At 39.7% G+C, this 20,618-nt stretch overlaps 1 protein-coding gene and 1 long non-coding RNA gene across 3 annotated transcripts in view; one reads left to right on the forward strand and one right to left on the reverse strand.

Annotated features, from left to right (window-relative positions):
* Window positions 1-988, reverse strand: part of LOC106945283 (uncharacterized) — a 20,669-nt gene extending 19,681 nt beyond the window's left edge. Inside the window, exon 1 of the long non-coding RNA XR_001424531.1 lies at window positions 694-988. This is a non-coding gene — a long non-coding RNA (uncharacterized LOC106945283). The remainder of the gene's footprint in view (window positions 1-693) is intronic.
* Window positions 1-20,618, forward strand: part of tafa2 (TAFA chemokine like family member 2) — a 95,694-nt gene that overhangs the window by 55,684 nt on the left and 19,392 nt on the right. The gene's annotated exons all lie outside the window — the stretch shown is intronic.

Consider the following 20,618-nt stretch of genomic DNA (forward strand, 5'->3'; position numbering starts at 1 on the left):
TTTTTTTTTTTTTTTTATATATATATATATATATATATATATATATATATATATATATATATATATATATATATATTTTTTTTTTTATTTTTTTTTTTTTGGTTTTTAATAGTCTGTCTCCATCCTATGTAAAGATAAAGAATCCTACGTCCCGATTGACATCTTAGTATATTTTTGCTATTTTAAATGACCTCGTAGGATTTTATTAATCAATTTCATAACTATTTGGATTTCAGTGATGTCTCACTTCATGGTTCAATTGTTTCACAAAGTATTATTTTCCAGTACCTTTTTGTTTTTGTTAAGACTGCTATAAATGAATCAGACATTGACGTTTTCATCTCTCATTCCCCTCACTGCTAACATTTTCCTTTTTATCTTAGCTTTTTGTCTTGCGGATTCTAATAACCCTTTTTTTTTTTTTTTTGCCTCTGTGGCCTCAAATCTGCCGGGAAGGGATCAAATGTTCCTGACTGATGATAATTGGCTAACAGACTTACTAGAGCTTGGAAGCTAATTAAAGAGTATCATAATCACCTGTCAGCTCCTCTGCTGTTGTCTGGGCGGCACAGAGACGTTTCATTAGACGCCTAAAAATAGCTTCCCCCCTCGTGTTGTGACACCTCACTCCTCACCTTTCCCTCTCATCAAAGCGCCCGACAGCCGACTCTTCACGTTCTCTCCGACACTCACCGGCTCCAGCTAATCCGAAGTGGGACGTTTGTTAGGGTTTCCGATCACACGCCCTGCACAAAGTGAACCGAAGCTGAGCTCGCTTAGTCTGTCACTAAAGAAGACATTTATAGTCGAGGAGGACACAAATAGGGAAGAAGAATGGCTTTTGTCATTGCTCATAAAACGTTCTTCCTTCTTCTTCATACAGTTTCAAATCCTCTCAGCTGAATTCACACAGACCCCGTTCTATTAGCATTATCAGCTGCGGCAGTGACGCCTTCTATTGGCATGCTCCTCTAAGAGGTTTGTTTTGGAAGCGTTTTATATTTTCTCAAGATTTAAACTCAATTATAGGTGCATTAATATTTCGCAGGGATAAACCCAACGTGTCAGCGGCACCTGTAGGTGTTTTATAGGGGATGAAAGGCAACAGGAGGGGGGCGGGGGCTATCCACACAGGTGCGCCACTCAAGCATCGGCCGTTTGCTCAGTAATGATGATAAATGGTGCTCTACCTCGAAGCATAATGTGTTCCTTTTCTCCTCTCAAACTCACCACAGAATCAGAGATTTAGCTGGAATTTATCTGTGTATTGTGAAGCCACTTCAAAACACAACTAATCTAATCAGGATTTCATTAGTTCCCACAAATGTACCTTTCCTAGGAAAAAAAAAAACATAAGGCGCACAGCAAGAGATACCGTAACTCTACCATAACTTTATTATATTTAAAGCAATATTACGATCTGTCTGGTGACAACGGATGCACACACTCAAACCTGAGGCAGTTTATATTTGACAATAAGTAGGGTGTAATGACACACACAAGCTTCAAAACAAGACAATGCGCGACAATGCGCAGTAATGAGATGGGGAAGAAAAACATTATGATTGGTCCCAGTGCCAAAGAAAATATTTTCTAAAGCACAGAACAGTTTGTGAGGTTTCAAAACTGCTTCATATCATCTTATACAACATTGGAGTTCCCCACAGTATATTGTTGTCTCCCTTCCTATTCACCACCGTCACTGCGGACTTGTAGTAACTGTTCCAGTCTGTGCCATTTGCAAAAGTCCTCAGATGGCGCAGATATGGTGAGGTGTGTGGAGGAGGGACGGAAAGTGGAGGGCAGCACTTTGGTGGATAGTTTTGTTGCGTGGTGCAGAGAGAACCAACTCCAGCTAAACGCAGACAAGATTAAAGAACTGATGGTCAGTTTCAGCAGTAAACATCTTTGCTCCCAATCTCCAGATGTGGAGCAGGTTCTATCCTACGAGTACCTCGGTGTTAGCTTGGTCTGGAGGCTACAGTGGGCCATGAACCCTGATGTATTCTACAAAAAGGCCGTAAGCAGACTATTTCCTATGCAAGCTCAGCAGATTGTTCGTCATGTTCTATGAATTATTACTATCTAATTCTGTCTTCAATGCCACGGTGTGCTGGGTGCTGCAATGAAGGCGAAGGACTCAAAGAGACTCAAACAGCTGAGTGAAGTTGGCCCCTTCACCTTCTTCAAATCTAACAAAATTGGTGTCAAACCTTTGTTCTATACTTGTGCAGCAAAAAATTTTGTCTGCACTGCTTTTGCCTTGGAGATATTAATTAAAGTTTAAAGGTCAGATGGTACAAAAGCCTGCCACTGTCATGATCTGTGTTTATTTTGAGTTTTTCTATGTTTTCCTGTTTCCCTGTGAGTCTCTGTCCTGTCCTCCCCGTTGATTGATCCCCAGGTGTGTCTCGTTTCCTTAATTACCCCGTGTGTATTTAAACCCACCTGTTGTCTGTGTTCCTCGTCGGGTCCTTGTCGTTTGTCAGTGTCTAACGTCTCAGTTTTGTATGTTCACTCCAGTAGAACTGTTTAAGTCCTGGATAGCGTTAGCTCTCGTTTCAGTCCTGTGTATCAGTTGCTACCGGTATTTGGCTGTGTGCCTGTCTTTCTGCCGTGCTGCCTGTTTTTGGACTGTGAGCATCATCATTAAATATATTCATCTTCTTCACCACCTACAACCCCACTTCATGACAGCCACATTACCCAAATCTAACAACATTGGTGTCAAGCGTTTGTGCAGTACAAAATTTGAGTTTCAGTCGCTATCATTTTAAAAATATTAATGTTACAGAGTTCATCAGAGGTCATGGGGTGATTGACTTGTAGTGACATCTGGAAACTTTTGTTAGTAATATCTTTAAAATGATTGCAGCAAAATCACAAATTTTTACTGCATTAATGTAGCTGAGCTGATTTACACCAATTTAGTCTGATTTGAAGAAGGTTGGGGGGCAACATCACTGTTCAACAGACTGACAAAGGCTGAGTGAGTTGTTGAGATCGAGCTGGATCCACTGGTGAGAAACGGAATGCTGTTCATTCTGACGGCAACTAAAAAGTGGAGCAGACTTCACTTTGACTGGTAATATTGCTGCACTCCCAGCCATTTTAGCTGGAATTAAGAATGTAGTTTTCACAAATAGAGAAGCCCTACTGTCTTGTTAGTTATTTATAGCTGGGGTTCTGTCAGGTTCTGGAAACCAGAAAGTGCAGAAATAAGCAAACGCGCAATGATTAATAATTTATGTAGTCGAGATGGTTATTAACTGTCAAAGCCTTACCTTATGGTCCACTCAAACAGTTTGCTGGAAAAAAAAAAAAAAAAAAACAGGACAGCTTATGCTTTATACCTTGGCACGCTGGCAGCTCTCTCTGCTGGGAACTTGCTGCTTTAAGCAAAACCTGATGTCCACATATGTCTCAGTGGAGGCATGAAACACTGAGGACGATGTTCTCACACTATTTTCTACTTTCCCTCCTAAAATATCATGTTAGAGCAACGGGGGTAGGTGATGCATCACTTTCCTACTTTGGGGAGAAAATATTGTACTCACTGTCATGAAACTTAAGAAATTCAATACATTTAAAATATGCATATCATGATTATTATTTATACTACTGGCAAAAATTCACCCTTCAGCTATGAATGTTTGGTCCTTAACTCTTCTGAGTGAAAACAAATAGATTAGAGGTTAAAAACTATTGCTTAGCAAAAAAAAAAAAAATGTCACATTTGTCTCATATTTCAAGAACAGATATTACTGTCTTTTGACCAAGAGTAGAAACTGAGCTTTATAAAATGGCAGTTGACCTTTAGAGGTCTGTGTCTGGGATACGTTTATGTGGGGTGCACCAGGGCTCTGTTGTTGTTCCACTCTAGTTCACACTGTATTTGCTGCCTCTCAGTCATTTTAGTGAATTTAAGAATGTCTCTGAGGATTTGTATGTGAGTGACCTACAGATGTGCTTTTAGTTTAATCCTGATCCAACTGAGAGTGTCAAACTCTGAGACTGAATTTCTAAAATCAAAGACTGGCTGGAGTTAAATGACACAGACGGACATTACTTTCGCTAAAGTGGCTAACTCTGTTGGTTCCCTCATTGTGCAGCTAAGGCTGGCTCGGGTTGTTTTCCATTTTAGAAATAAAATCACAACTTGAGCTGGAAATAATTCCTGTAAATCTATTTACAGTCCCTCCTAAACCATCTATAGGTCGTCATCAGCTAGCCCTGAACGCATCAGCCATGCTACTGACAACAGCTGGTCAGTTCGGTCACATAACTCTTGTCTTTACACTGGCTTCCAGTCAATGATAGGATCTAATATAAAGTTATTGATATTACATACCCTGCATGGTCAGGCACTTTTATTGCTGTCTGACTTGCATGCTCCTAGTAGGACCCTGAGGTCATCTGATCAGGGTTTGTTGGTTTTCCTGCTGACCAAACTTTAAAACTAAAGAAAGTCCTGGAATCTGTTTAGAGGCACTTTTTCAATTCCAGCTGTATACAATGCATTTTCTTTGAATTACTGGATTACTTTACAGTGATATTTATATTGTATGAGTGTGTTTTACCTCCTAAAGTGCTTTGCAGTACTATGTGAGAAGCGCTATAAATTCGACTTATACTTACTGCTTTTTAAAAAGAACTCTGATACAGTTTGAAGCTTTGTGGAGAGCACTCTCATTTGTAATGGTATCAGGTATTTTGGGCATATTTGTCTCTTCTTCTGTATCCCATAGACATTTTTTTGACTTTGTAGATTTAGGGTCTTTCAACACATAATGGCTTCAGTTCCATTGGGGGCCAAAATTGCAACATTTACTACATTTTCAGCTGCTGGGATTTACTTTTCACTGCACTGTCAAACGAACCGATCCCCATGAGTAACCTGTTTACTTTTCTTTAACATTCAACCCATGCAAAAAATAAAAAATAAAAAATACAATTCAACTTTCAGTGCATGACAGCAAAAATATTAACTTGCTGCTAATTGTTGACAAGCAGGGATATTTAGCGTATGACTCACCGGAGAGTCACAGCAAACAAATAAAGTGATTAAACCCCAAAAATGGATTACTTCAGATTTTGGCAGACAGACGGGGAAACAGAAACATGGTGTTATTCTTCTTTGTTGGTTGTTTTGCCCCCATGTCCACCGCTGTGGCTCCAGGGTGCTTTACATGCACTTACTGCCACTTTGTGGCGACACGTAACACAGGCTAGGATTTATAGCGGCGCAGTCAGTTTCTGTTCTGTATGACAAAAAATTTCGACTCTTCAAACTGCAAAATTGTCAAAACTCTAAATTATTATTATTTTTTTACTTTTGAAATTACATGTTTTTTTTTTTCTAGAAAATTTCAGTTATTAATCTCAAAATTTCTGAGTTTTTTGTTGAAAATTTACTTTTTTTTTCCATCTTCAATGGCCCTTATACACTGTGGTAGTTCCGTCTATGAACCACCAACAGGGGGACATTTTCATCAATCAATAAATGCCGTCCTGATGTCCCCAACAGAACCTGAAACAAGGACATGTCCGGGGAAAAGAGGGTCCCACCTTACTGTATGTCTTGAATCAGAGGTACTGAATGTATATCTAAGTTCAAAAATATTTAATTTTGTCAAACATTATTAAATGTTATGGTAGAAATCCAACACCATGCAGCTGAGGTTTAAAGTTGCACATTATTCTTATATAGTCCCGTTCCACCACTGCAGTTTAAAATGCTCTGTTCTCCAATGTGTCACAAACGTGTTTATTTTTACCAAAATGTTTAGTCTACACTCATCGATAATTCATAAAGCCTCAGCTGAGAGAGCAATTTAAAAGAGGCAAACAACAGCCGTCTGCGCTATGAGATCATTGCATAAAAAAAAGGAGGCAAACTGTGATCTTTGAGAAAGCACCTTCCTGCAGAGGATACCTCGCGATATTTGATGAAGCGGCAGACTGAAATAGCATCGCTGGATCATGACAGTGATGCCTAGACAGTTTGATCAAAGCAAAAATAAGGTTGAGACCATTTGGCTGCTGCGGTTTTGACGAGCGCTGCCTCTCAGATAGCATCTGGATGTGTCGTTGCGGAAGGTCATTCTGGTGGTCAACTCTCTGAGAGGGCACTTAGTGTCAGTGTCAGGTGACAGGTCTGGTGTTTGTGCAGCTCGGTCCTCTACTTTGGTGAAATCTGAAATCAAGTTCTGGTCACAGCTGGAGGTGTCCCAATCAGTTCCTCTCTTTTTATGAGACCCGGAGATTACGTTTTGTCATCAGTACGGCCAGTAGAAAGCTGTGAGGTGACCCCCTTTTTTTTAGGGTTGATTGGAGGACGCAAAAGTTTCTACACCCTTTGACATATTCCACTTTTCCTCACATTACAAGCACAAACACTGAACACAAAGTATCCATAATCATAAAGTGGAACGGCTTTCAAGATTGGTTGGACAGAGAGCATTACTGTGTGTTTTCACATTTACCACAGATTGTCCATTGGAATCGAGTCTAAACTTTGACTAGGCCATTGATCAAATTTGTTCTCAACCTACAAATATTTGAGGAAAAATTTATATTTTGCTGATTTTGTTTTTCTTTAAAAACTCAAACATTTGCAGAGATTTACTCAATAAAATGCTTGAAGGTTTAGTTTTCTGGTGATCTCATTGGATCCATGGTTTCCTAGATCTGCTTCACATCAGTGTTGCAAGAAGTTGACCCACTTCTGGCACCAGTGTGCAGGAATTCCAGCCCGGGATGATTGGATTGCAATCCTTGGTTTTGCTTCAGAAGCAGAGCGCTTGATGTCAGACCCACCTTTCTGTGGGATTAAAGTCCAGAGATTGAGCTGGCCACTCCAGAATGTTAATCTCGTTGGTCTGAAACCAAGATGCTGTCCTGTTGGAGCTTTTTTCCCCCCAAGGGCATTACCTCTCTATTGTAAGGAAACAGAAACAATTAAGGGTTTAGGGTTTTAAGCAGCCCCAGTTTAAGGACCACAGGTTCAGTTCACCTTAAAGTTGAAGTTGTCCAAAGTCATCGTTGATTTTGAGTAAACTGTTATGATGCTTTCCTGTTTGGACGTTTAGTGTTTATTTTTTGATAATTTCCTTCTAGTTCATTTTCTCATTTCTTGCCATCTTAGTTTATACTTCATTTCAGTTAGTCTCATTGTTTATATTTTTAATTTGTTTCTTTAGATTACTATTTCTTTTTGTTTATTGTTTATATCAGTTTCAACTTCTTTTCTGATGTTCCCTTTGTTTTATCTTTCATTCTGCTCCCCTTACCAGCTGGTAAGTCATTTCCTTCTTTGCCTCTACCGGCTCCCTTCTCCAGCTGCAGCCACTCACCTATAATTAGCTCTTCTTCCCTCAGTATTTAAGCTCCTTTCTCTCCTTTTACATTTGCTGGACCCTTTCTGTTTGATCCATGATTTCCGGTATCAGTTTGTCCTCATATTCTTGTGCCTTCCTGTGTTTTCCATTTGTCTTTGTGTTTAGATTTGTAATTAAAGGGACCTTTTTCAGTGTGAACTTTCCCAGTGCTTTAGTTCACCCTCTGACTCGCCTTTTGTAAAATAAACATTCAGCTAAGAAGACAAAAACTAAAACATTGCTGGGTGAAGTGTTCAAATCGATACATCAATTTAAAACCACAACATTTTTGAAGCATATTAGTTTTGCACATATCCACTATTTTGGAAAACACCTAAAATAAAATTCTGTGAAACTTTCCAATTTTCATTGTCAGAACTGTAACCAGCATCATCCGCCACCCTAAATGTGGGTCACCTGTTGGCCTTCATAGAAGAAATGAACTCCTGAACGTATGAGTGGAAGTATAATTTCAGCTAAACAGTGACTGATCTGGTTATTGATGTTGGACTTCTGTTATCTTGATAAGAGCAGCTGCTGGTTCTGTTGATTTCACTAGACCAAATATTGTCAGACATCCACCAGGAATGATGAGGAAAGCTTGAAAAGTCAACTTAAGTGTTGCCGTCTCCTCTGCAGGCTGCTGGGTAATAATTTGATTAGCGCGTCGTCATGATAACGTACTAAATCAGGCCCCTCTTTTACAGACGTAGCTTCAAACATCAACGTCAGCGTGGCTCTGACAGCTGTCTTGTCTTGTTTATGAAGCGAATGTAGTGGGATTGGTGGCAGATGCCTCGCAGGCCGCATGACATAGAGTGGGCAAACTCCCTTGTTTGGCTTGACAGGGTTGAGAGCTCCCCTCCTCAGCTGTCAGGAGGGAACATCTGTGTTTTGGCGAATGAGCGATGTTTGTTCTGCGGCAGGAGCAATCGGCCGCCCGCAGCCGTCCGCAGTGACAGCCTCTGTCACGGTCTAGGGATGGAGCGGGGGGATAGAGATGGAGGAGAGGAATGGGAAGGGGTGTAATCCCTGTATCCAATCCCGGCTGTGGAAACAGAAACGCTCAGCGTTTTATAATTTAGGATGTAACTCCTTTTCCGGCCCTGAAATCTCTGATTCTGTGGATTACACACTTGCCATATGCAGCTCTGCTTTTAAAAGGATTATTGGCGAGATAATGAAACACTTTAAGTTGACGCGTACAGTAAAGATACCAAATATGTGTTGATACTTAAGACCTCTAAGGCTCTGAAAAAGAAAACGAGCTTCACAGTGCAAAGCAAATTGCAGGGGACATATTTTATGTTTATCTTTTAAATAAAGAAAGTATCACATTGCTTACAAAAGAGCAGAGTGTAAAAGTTGTTGTCTGCCTGAATGGTGAACCTGGTGGGCAGAGGTCCGTTCAAGTTTCCTGCAGTCATTTCAATTCAATCTGCGCTTCAACTGATCCTATTTATCAAACAGAGCATTAAACTCAGTTATTCAATTTAGTTGAAAAGTTTCTGTCTAAGGAAACTCGGCAGGTTGAGTTGAGCCATTGACTTGCAGCATTTACTCCTCCTGGACCAGCAGTGGGCGACAGTAGGCAGTTGTGTTGTTGACTTTAACAGGAGGATTTTCCCGTTAAAGGGAAAAATCTTGTGCTGAGCCTGACTCAGGACAAGCAGCCGTCTGCCACGACTGACTGGGGGTTTGAGAAGACAGAGCAGAGACAGAAAAACACACAGATGAGCTGATGAAGGACTTTTTTTCCTATGTTCATGGAAACTAAAAGGTTAATAAGTAGAACAATTAGTTGATGGCAGCATTATCTCAGCTGATGAAGGTAGCACAAACAGAATGCCAGAGCAGATGCAACTTCTATTGAGAGGAAACATCTGAGAAAACATAAAGTTAGGAGCTGAAATAAAAGCAAATTATGCAAACTGGGGAGTAGTAAGAGAAGAACATGAGAAAAAGGCAAATGAAATTAACAAGAAAGTCACCGCCTGTCCTTACTCTAGCTTCTGCGATCTACGCATGAACTTCCTGATCAAATTGTTAGCAATTCAAAAAATAATTTTTCTGAGCTGGATTCTTGTCTTTATGTCCATGAAGGTGAAATAAGATGAAGGCAGATGGAAGAAGAATTGATGAAGAATTACTTGGTGCCGGTCCATATCTTCGGCCATTCTTCATCAGAAGGTTGAAATCGACTCTCATTGATGTAATTGTGTCATCTATTTTGCACAGAACTCTGTGTGATGTGTCGTGTGATCGCTCAGAAGTTTGTCGCCATGTTTTATGCAGGAATTTACTAGGACAGCAACGTTGATATTTCTCATCATCTAGTCCTCTTTCGCTATCCGGTTTGAGGAACTATGTTCACTTATACGATTCTTTAAATGCCAACAAAAACTTATGGATGGAAATTGCAACGTTATTGTGCAGAAGAGGCAGTCTGCAAGTAGGTGGCGCTCTCTCTGTAACAGTTTACCTATATGCTTAGGGCAGTGGTTCTTAACCTTTTTTGAGGTACCGAACCCCCCAGTTGCATATGCGCATTCACCGAACCCTTCTTATTCCAACCCCCAACCCCCGACACACAAAATACTTTGTGGTATTCTGATTTAGTAATGTAATTATATTAGCTGTGTTACCACCCCCATGCCACTAGAGGCAGTAGCAACCCCGAAAAGATGCGTCTAAGGAGCAGATTTAGACTATAGAATTTGGTAAAAATGGTGAGTTTTGCTGAAGTAATTAAAGACACAAGTTCAAATCCATGCTGAGTGGAACTCCTTCAATCAGTGCTCATTCGCAGCACTGATTGGCTAAGGAATGTAACGTGATCCTCTGCAGCAAGTGATGACAAAGCGGGGCGTCATCATGATTTTACACAAGTGTGTCTTTACCTCCGCAGCAGAGGCTCCGCCGAACCCCTGAGACCGACTCATCGAACCCCTGGGGTTCGATCGAACCCAGGTTAAGAACCACTGTCTTAGGGTGTGACGTACACAGAAGCAGATGGTGTGTTCCCAAGTGGTCTGCGCTGTGTGTGAGAGGTGTGTGTGTTCGCGGCACATTATTATTGAAGGGCTGAAAAGAACTTCCTATTCCTTCAGTTGATAAAGCAGACACTAGATGTCACTGGCTGGAGGCAGTGTCTATCTCAAGGTCTCAAACATGCTCTGATATATTCTTAGCAGGGAAAAAGACAAGATCGCCTCCAGCCGAAACGCTTACTGAGCTTCCTGACCAGCAGAGAATGATAATGAAAGACATGAAACTAAATAAATTCTTCATAAACACTGCATTTTGAAAAACATAGCATCCTGTGTGAAATAGTTTCAACTCATGGTAATACGATGTAGGTCATTCAAGTGTAAGTTCCCTGAAAGAAGGTCTGACATGGCTTGTGGCAAATTGTAAACCAGACAATTACAGGGTTTCTTCAGCAATGGTTTTCTTCTTGCCACACTTCCATAAAAGACCAGATTATCAGTGGTAAATGATGGTGATGAATGCACTCCTTGGCCTTCACTAATGTTCTCTACAGTCGTCCCTACACTTTCTATAAGCTGGACCCTAGTCAGGTATTGTGCATAAGGGATTTGATTGACAGAAGACTGCATTTGGTGATTGGTGCGTGGATTTACATCTTTGGATGAGCCAACACGGTGTCACAACTCCTCAGACAGCATCTCAACCACAATAAGACCATAGTAGTTGGCGAGACAGCAAACTGGAAATTGATTATTCCTTGGTCAAACCTTGAGGTCCAAACAAACATCGTCAACTGTAGGGGAACAACCCACAATGAACAAATATGCTCAGAGATTTTGGAGAAACTGGCTGGAGAAAGGTACAAAAAAACACAACCTCTTGCATGTTTACGGCCCACCCACATTCGCGAACAAATAGTGAGGAACACACTGCCAATGGACACATGCTCATCTAGGCTAGAACTGGACCAGACATTTACCAACAAGAGGAGCTCAATAAAACCCAGAGGCCTTAACAGAACAGCTGTGTTAATGCTGAAACTAAATCACATACATTTTATGTAGGGGCATCAGAGTGCCACTTCACAGGAAGGAAAAAAGAAAAATCTGAAAAATAATAATAAAAAAGGTTTGATGCCTTCAAACCGTAAATTTCTATGACACAGAAACAGAGGGGATCACAGTTATGCCTTACTTCATGTTCGTTGACCGTAAAATCCCAGTGGAAGACGCAGACTTTTAAGGGAGAACAAAAAAGGCCAGCTATGACGTTGTGGCTGTCCCACATGGTCATCTGTAGGAATATTCAGCACAGTTACTCTGTAACACAGCCTGAGAAAATCTGAGTCTCTTCTTGGCAATAGAACTAGATTACTGGGTGTGCTAGATCTACAGTATGTGCATTTTGCCAGAAGATGATTAATTTTGTTTTGGCTTGTGCGTCTGAATGATTCAGAGCCCTTTTTTGTCAGCCAAAACTCATACAATTGCTTTTCTTTTTCATATTTTTACTTTTAATTAGAGCGTAGGGATTCATAGTATGCGTTCAGTTCTTGACCTAGATCGTGGTGAGGGCGGCACCTGTCATTTTTCACTTTATTTTTTCGTGAAGCTGCTTTCTGGTTTCCACCATTTCTACACGGACCCGGCATAGATTCCAAGAAATTTCATTTGTTCTGACAAAACTCAACCTTCCTCCCACCATCAAACCTCAGCAACAGCATTCAAGCATTCCAGCTGGTTCGAAAATAAAGTCCGAGGTTCATGTGAACTGTGAACTAGAGCATCTTTTATTCATTCCAGAGCCTTGGATGTTAGAAACGCTCAGCTTGAATTACCGATTGCCTCGTGATTGAGCCGCTCTGACGAACAGTCAGATTGCGGTTTTCCCTCCGGCTCCCTCTCTGTTTCTGCGTCACAGAAATCTTTCAGGATTTGAAGGCATCACACCTGTTATTTTATGTTTAGCTCTTTCTGGTTTTCTTTCAGATGTGGAACTAAGCAGCGTTTTAATTTAATATGTTAGGAGGAAGAAAAGGGCCAGAGCAATGCCAGTCCAGCGTCGTAGTATTTGTGGGTGCCTCGAACGCACCACATCTGACCTTTCACACACATCTACAGTCCCGTAAAAAAGTATTTACCCCCTTACAAATTTCTTTTGTTGCTTTTTTTGTCACTCTTTGTCGAACAGAAATTACTATCAGACAGAAATATCCTCAGTTAATACTGACTGCATTTTAACATTGTTTTTTAAATCTTTTATCAATTTAACACTCAGGATGTGTTCACATAGAAACAAAATTAGGTGCATCCATGAAGGTTCCCAGTCGTTTAGGATGCTTGAGTATCATTACAATTTCTCCAGCACATTCTGAGAGCTTTAGCATCTAAGCCACTGAAAGTGTCCATATGGTGCTCATCAAGTGCAGTTAGAGACCATCCAACTGGGCAAACATATCATCTCCACCATAAATAGTGTGTCCAAGCTGTCCTTTGCATTTGAGATATGACAGTGTGACACGAATGGCTCAAAAGAAAACAAAACGAAGATTTTAGAGTGTCTGGAAAGTCCCGTTGGTTTGGTTTTGTGGATGTGGAACTGAGCTCTAATGTGGACCAAAGAAGCAAACTCTGGTCTGCCTGCAGAGCGAGGTCTTAGTTCGCTTGAAGTGAACTCTGGATATGTGAATGTCAAAAGCAGGAAGCTAACTATACAAACTATATGTAAATACAACCAAAACAAATGTGTGAGCCTAGTCCAGCAGGGAGAAATGGCTCATTGTCTTTTACCAGAAAAGAGAAATCCTACAGCCACTAAAATCTGACTATTTTTGTTTACATTTTGTGAAGAAGGAAACTGTGCTTGTTTTCTTTGCTTTGTTTCCTGGTTCTTGATGTAGCACCAGGTGAACAGGTTTTTCAAAGAGTTTTGATACGATGCGGTTTGAAAGCGAACCACACCAGCTGAAAATGGAAACAAATGTTGCAATTTTGGTCTCCAATCGAACCGAGTCAAACAATCTGGTTGTAAGTTAAAACGAATGGTAAAGTCCTACTTCATTTTTTTTTTTGGCAAACTCCCTAAATCTTGATCAATATACCAGTTTTCTTCAAAAGCTTTGCTACAATGATAAAGACCTACCTACCTACCTACTAGTGCATGTATTTTCATATGACTCTTCCAACATAGCCAAATAAAAACACAACTCTCCTGCTGTCTTTCCCTCCTGTATTCCTGAAGCCGGTTCAACAGGAACACTGAGAGGAACATGGATGAAAATGTTCGATACCAAGGTCAATATCTGTCGCCCCGGAGACGCCGGGGCCCACGATGGCTTGAAGTGATCAACTGCGGTTATCAGGCGACTCGTACTTTGGCCTTTGCTGTAAACAGTAAAATGATTTTTGAAAATTTAGATGGATGAGGCTGGAAATGAATCCATAGATTTTCACTTCAGGTATCAATAACTCATTAACAAAATGGTATTAAACAGCAGCTCGACATTTATTTACCTTTCGGAATTATCAACTTGCAAACACTTTGACCTTCTTTGTGTCTGTCATATTATTTATTTTGCAACACTTACTAGTTACAAAAACTACACTATGAAATTGATGCAATTAGAGTATTAGTTTTTTTTACATCACTTTTTTGCTGTAGTTTGCAAAAATATAGTGGTTGGTATTTTTTTTTTTTTACATTCAAATGTATTTTATTTGGAATTTCCTGAAAGTCCAACACAAAGTAACTCATATTTGTGAAGTAGAAGGACAATGACCAAACGTAAAATTCAATTTTTGGTAATGTTTTAACGTAATATTCAATTTTTACCAAAAAGTCCAGTTTAGATGTAGGTCTTCACTTTGACTGGGCCATTTTAATACATGCATGTCAACGAATCTATACCATTCTCTTTATCACAGCAAAAATGAATGACAAAAAATGTACTAACTGTTTGTCACTGATCATTTTAAGAACATTATGTTCGGTAAAAGCACAGCTCACCAATGAACAAATGTAAAGGAAAAGAAATCCAGCCCGACATCGCAGAGAGCAGGTGAGGAACAAATTCCCTTGTGTTCCTCCTTCTTTGCAAAACAACGTTTGCTATTAATAGGCCAAGGTCGATGGAGTCCTTCACTCGCTAATGAAAAGTACGGTGGCTCTGTGCAATCCCATCAAAGTAGGAAAATAAGTGACACAAATGGGACAACAATGAGAACAGAGGTCAGAATCTGCTTAAAGCCCTTCATTTTGTTAAAGCGCTCGCTGAATCAGACACGCTTTACAGACGATCGCTCTGAAACGGCACCTGCTTGCAGTCGGACGCGCTTTTCATTTGTACACAGCCGAAAATGCTAAAGATGCTGAATGTGTTGGAATTTCTCTCCTGCCCGAGCGATCAGACGGGGGACTTTAGGAGCTAATCTCCCACCAGAGCAACGCAGTTCCAGCTCTGCTGAAATGGCTGTGGGTGGGTAATATGAGCAGGAAGGGGTTAATCTTAAACAGCGTGAGATAATGTCAAAAGCAAAACTCTGAACTTCTCAAGCTAATTAGGTATCGACTCATTTAGAAAGAGGGCTGCCAGTTTACAAAAAAATGGAAATAAGAAACACTCATTCTAATTTTCTCTTAGTGAAGTGGGAACCAATTAGCTACACGTGGAACTACACACACACACACACACACCGTTTTTTTTTTTTTTTTTTTTTCCCTTGAACTCAATAAATAAATTAGGTTTGTATTTTAGGGTCAGTGGAAGTAGAATTTCTTAAATGTCAGAAGTAACTGCAAAATTTTTATTTGTCCAAGGTGCAAAACAAAAAACAATTAAGGCAAGAAACAGTAAAACAATAAAAGCCCACTGGCACCAAATTGATCCTTAAAATGAATAAATAAATAAAAGACATTATGGTACATCAAATACACTGATAATAATAATTATATTACCATTGTTTATTGATCTTCGAGAGCTTTCAAATACCAATAACCTGTTTTTTTGTAGTGAGCACTTAACTGGAAGATGCTTTAAATTTCCAAAATAAAATCCAACCACCAAAAATGATAAAATGTAAATAAAGTGGATTATGAAACAAAATTGTCTTTCAAAAGAAATCAAATTTTTTTTAAATTATGCAATTAATTGATTAGTTGCTTAGTGCAACAGGCTTAAGAGCAAAAAGGAGCACTTCTACCTGACAGGAACACGTGTTTGTCAAACACGTAGTCCTCCCTTTGCTACGTTTTCATGTTGTCACCTGGCCTAAGTCAGAATCATCTTATCGCAAAAAACAACATAATCCATTATTTTAGGACGGTGGCTATTTGTGGAAACATACCAAACATTACAATTTTTATGAAATCATCATTGTTCAGGGTTTCACCTCGTCAGCTGACTGTATCGTTACTGGGTGTTAAAACAGCTGAAGTTCATCAGCAGCTAGCTAACAACGCTACGGCTAGCCCCTTCCTGCCAGCTGCAGAGGAAAAAGGGGGCATAACTGGAAATGTTTTGATATATTGTTTTGTCTCAATGTCAGAACAGGTGAGAAAATATATTGGACAGCATGTCAAGTTTAGGGGTCATATATATATTGCGTCTGTGGAAAAGTGTTATTTCTCCACCAGAAGCAATAAAGTCGACGTTGACTCCCGGCAACGCTGCACCTCCCTGCTAAACTTTCCCAATCGTTTTTTTTTTTTTTTTTTTTCAGGAAAAACCACAATGGGAATAGGACCTGCCAATAAATCTATTTCATATCATTTCATAAAATTGTTTATCACTTCTTCCGCTGCAGCCCAAGCAGAACTTGAATGTTGTTTTCTTCCGTTTTAAGCTAATTTACCCATCGACACCACGGGACCAGAGGACAGCCAACCCGACTCGGTGAACCGAAGCAGGCAAATCGTAGAGAATACTAAAGCGGCTGGGCTGAAATGAGATGCGTGGTTGTTTACACGACTAGTGAAGAGTCCTCAGGTGGAGCAGGAACTCTGCCTCCTGGCAGCCACAGAAGCACCATGACAGTCGGGGGGATAATTACACTTTTCATTTATACTTGGGTTTATTAGTGTTTGTTTCTGCTCGCCTCCTTACTTACTTCACCGTGCATTTCATGTTTCCTGCTTATGGCAGTCATCTGCATATCATTATGTGTTTATCTAAAGGCTCTGTTCTGTGCATGCATACATTACACACAGAGAAGGTATTCTCAGACTGAAATGATAATGAAAAATTTTCCAGCTCAAGTTTTTACTTTGTTTCTCGCCAAAAGCTAATTGGAGTCCTCCGTCATGTGGCGCATTAAATGTACGATGAAACGTCAAGTTCAGCTTGAATAAAATAACAGAAGAAAGCAGATGTTTTTTATTCTTTCTTTGACGCTTGAGACCAAATTTCACTGGATATTCAGAACAAATTCACAATAGTCTTTCCTTGACCAATTTCAACTATTTTTACACAACAAAATAACAAGAGAAGAAGAACTACCAAAGATGCTGCCATTGTGTGTTTCATAGAAATTAAACGGCCTCACTTGGCTTGAAGAGAGACAAAAACAAATTGTAATTTATTTGACTTTATTGTAGAGGAGGAAGATGCAGAACCATTTGTCAGACTGCAGGGGGCGATTAGATTTTTTTTCGTTCAAACACCGGGAGAAGTTTTTCACTTTTTCATCAAGATGCTAGTTGGAGGCTTTTGACATTGAACTTTAGCTTCTTTTTTTTTTAAATTAGATTTTCATAGTCAATTCATAAATGAACATTTAATCAACTAAAGAATGTTCCTTGATTAAATAGATATTTTATGTTACAAAATGAAGTTAATTGATTGTTTTGATTGAGAATTGGTTAAATATTGAAAAAAAATGCAAAAACAGAAATAATCTCTTAAAACATTCTCACTGAACTTTAAGAGCAACATATACAGAAGGCATGTAAATTAACTTAGTCAAACCAACTGCTTGATATGCAGTCTGTATGGGAGCCGATCTCCCATACAGACTGCATACACACACACACACACACACAGCACATTTAAACTGTGTTCAAAATGTCTAATGAACTCTGGCTGGATCCTATTATGTTTCCCTCCAGATAAGAATGTGCGGTGCGTCTCTGAGGTTGATACAAACCACCCAGTCAAGGTTAAAAAATAAAACGGCCTGAAAGTGTAACAAATACGAGGTGACTCGCGCGCCGCTGCACCGGTGACGACACGGTGCTTTCAGGGACCATGAGATGTCATTTACAGAGCAGCGCGCGCAGACGGCAGTCAACAAATGACGCCGCGTGGCGCTCTGTCGTGCACTCAGTCACCGCTGACTGTTTTTTTTTTCCTTCTTCACACATACTCATTGCTGTGAATTACATAGAAACGTCGGCCGGCCACCATCTCCGCCCTGCCTTCATTTCAGAGAGCAAACGCCGACTATAAATCTGTTCCCATGAACATTAGGAGACAGCAGGCAGATAATAGGTTTATAGCTTGAAGGCCACTTGAGAAAATACACACGCCTTACATTACATGGCTATCACACTCCGCAGTCGGGTCAATTTCCTTCCACGTATCTCTCCAGTTACCTTGTGTTCGCTGGGAAGCCAAAAAAATATTTCTGCTTTGCTGTATGATGTGAGAAAAAAAAAAATCATTTATTAAAGTAAAAATGAAACTTTAGTCTTTTCTTCCTTGTTGTTCTCAAACTTTTAGTTGTGACATCATTGACTGTGTCATTCTGCTACCTGCAGAATTTCACCCTATCATTCACGATTTTGTGACAGTGATGTGCTGTCTGGTTTTCTTATAAAAAGTTTCTAAAAAAATAAAATAACTTCACCCCTCACTGCATGCAGATGCATTTACTGATGTACACTGATATGAAAAATTGGGCCAATGTCCAATGCTGATGTTGCTCTTGTGTCTGATAACCAATATGTGCCAATATTTTTTAAATTTCACTACACTTTTGACGCCGTGAAAAGCTTCTTAGCTTCAGTTAAAACTCCCACAATCCTTCACTGCATCACAGTCAAACAGGTAGCATGTTTGGTATTTGTTTTCTCCCCTTTGGTTCCAGAAACACGAACTGCGAAAAGCTGGAAATCAATACTGACTGTAGGTATCGGCCCAGTTTTACTTATTGGACCGAAATGATTTGTTAAAAAATGACTAACAGTGCCCAAAATGATATGGAAAAATGAGTAGCATTGGCTGATACACGTGTTAAAAAACGACTTACACTGGCCGATTCCAATATGTTAAAAAATTACTAACGTTGCTAAGAAAAAAGACATACATTGGCCGATACCAATGTATGTTTAAAAATGGGTTAATGTTGTTTTGTAGATAGGCTAAAACTTGACTAATATTGACGATACCAATGTTATGCCGATATATCGTGCATTATGATTCAGGACTTCATTCACTGCAAATCCCCAGCCAGGAGTTTGATAAACACAATTTCTCTCAGATGTTAGACTTTTTGGCTCTGTAAACATGACATTTCTGTGTTTGTATTGGAGTTGGGACGAACAAAGTCCTCCCCAGCACGTTCATGTCAGATATAGTCTGCAGTTTGTTGCTTGGAACAGAGTTTTCTGAATTAATTTTTTTATATTTTGATGTTTTTCTGTAGAAACTACTCTTCTAAGAGTTTGATTTTTAATCCATCAGAGTGACGAAGTTCCTTCTTTACATGTTAACAGTGACATTCATTTTTACCTATAATAATATTTTCTCTCCCCTGCTATTGAAGTTATATAATCCAGGAAACATCTTACAAGTTTATTATTCATAAAGCTAATTTTCTTAGAAGTGAGGTTTTTAAGAATGGACAAACAGGAAGATGGTAATTAAACTCATCCTTCAGCGACACATTCATGACAGGCGTCAGTTTCTAATTGCAGAGCCACTAAAACATGTCTGTCTTGGGTTTTTTTCCCTCCCACTCAGAATTCCTCTGCGATTCTGTTGGGTACAACAAAACCTTCATAAAAGGTCATGTTTGCCCAGCGAAAATAAACTTAATTACACAAATAATCTGAGATCCCTGATGAGGTTTAGCCAATCTATATGTCAGCGCAGCCGGCGGATGAGAGGCGCGAGGCGGCAAATGAGGCAGAAACGCAGCTTGTAATGCTGTACGCGTCCGCCATGCGATACGGCGGTTGTTCCGGTAATCACCGTGCCGCTCCTGAATCCTTGTTTGAAATTTGATCGTGGCCTGTCAGAGATAACGGCCTGCGCCAGATGGTTTAACGCAGCGCGGCCTCGGCTTCATGCACACTTCATTAGGGAGAGGGGATGCGGCGGGAAGAGACGCACTTTTGGAGAGATGAATTCGGTGCGGAAGCAGCAGCTCTTCACCTGCTGCCCATCACTCCTAGAAGCAAAGGACGAGAGGAAAGGGGCTTAAGCTGCAGATTCTCAGGGTGTCACGAGCATTGATAATAGTGCAGTGAAAAAGGATTTTATATATTTGTCTCCTCTACAGATTCTGGTTTATGTCACACCTAAATGTGTCAAATCATCAAATGTCATCAAACTTAATTATCACACAAAGATAACTGAGTAAATAGATGATACAGTTCTCAACACTGCAAAAACACAAAATTTTACCAAATATTTTTGGTTGTGTTTCGAGTGCAAATGTATGAGTACAGCTAAAAAACAGATAAATCTAACTTAAAAGTAACTTTTCTGAAAAAAAAACCAAACAAACAAAATTTTTATATACATATACATACATACTGTTGAGAAAATAGATTTGAAATAAGCTAGTTTTAAAACTTGACATGTCTTGACTCAAATGCCCTAATTGTGGTTTTGAATCAGTAACTTATTCTGGCCTATTGACCTTTATTTTACCTGTAGTTACAGCAGATGGTTTGCTAGGATCGTTTGAACTGCCTTTTGTCTGTGTGGAAAACAATACAGGAGAAGTTCCAGCTTTTCACACTCATCTGTGAAAGGCCGTAAACACGGCAGGGGTTTCTGGCTTCAGATAGAGGGTCAGAGATAGCTCCTGGTTGGATGAGCAAAGATACGCCTTATTTGAATAAATTAAAGATAAAAATACGCCTTTACTATAAAACTTTCTACACAGAAGTCACAAATCAGATTTGCTCTTGCAACTTCTCCAAAGACATCTTTGCTTTTTGTTTGTCGTTTTCATCTTTTGTCTTTTTCTCTCTCAGGTAAATTCATGTGTTGTTTGTGCTCTGAGGTTTCTGATGTTTTGTGAT

The sequence above is a fragment of the Poecilia latipinna genome, unplaced genomic scaffold, assembly GCF_001443285.1.
Source record: "Poecilia latipinna isolate Pla-1442-1.1 unplaced genomic scaffold, P_latipinna-1.0 Scaffold137, whole genome shotgun sequence".
NCBI lineage: Eukaryota > Metazoa > Chordata > Actinopteri > Cyprinodontiformes > Poeciliidae > Poecilia > Poecilia latipinna.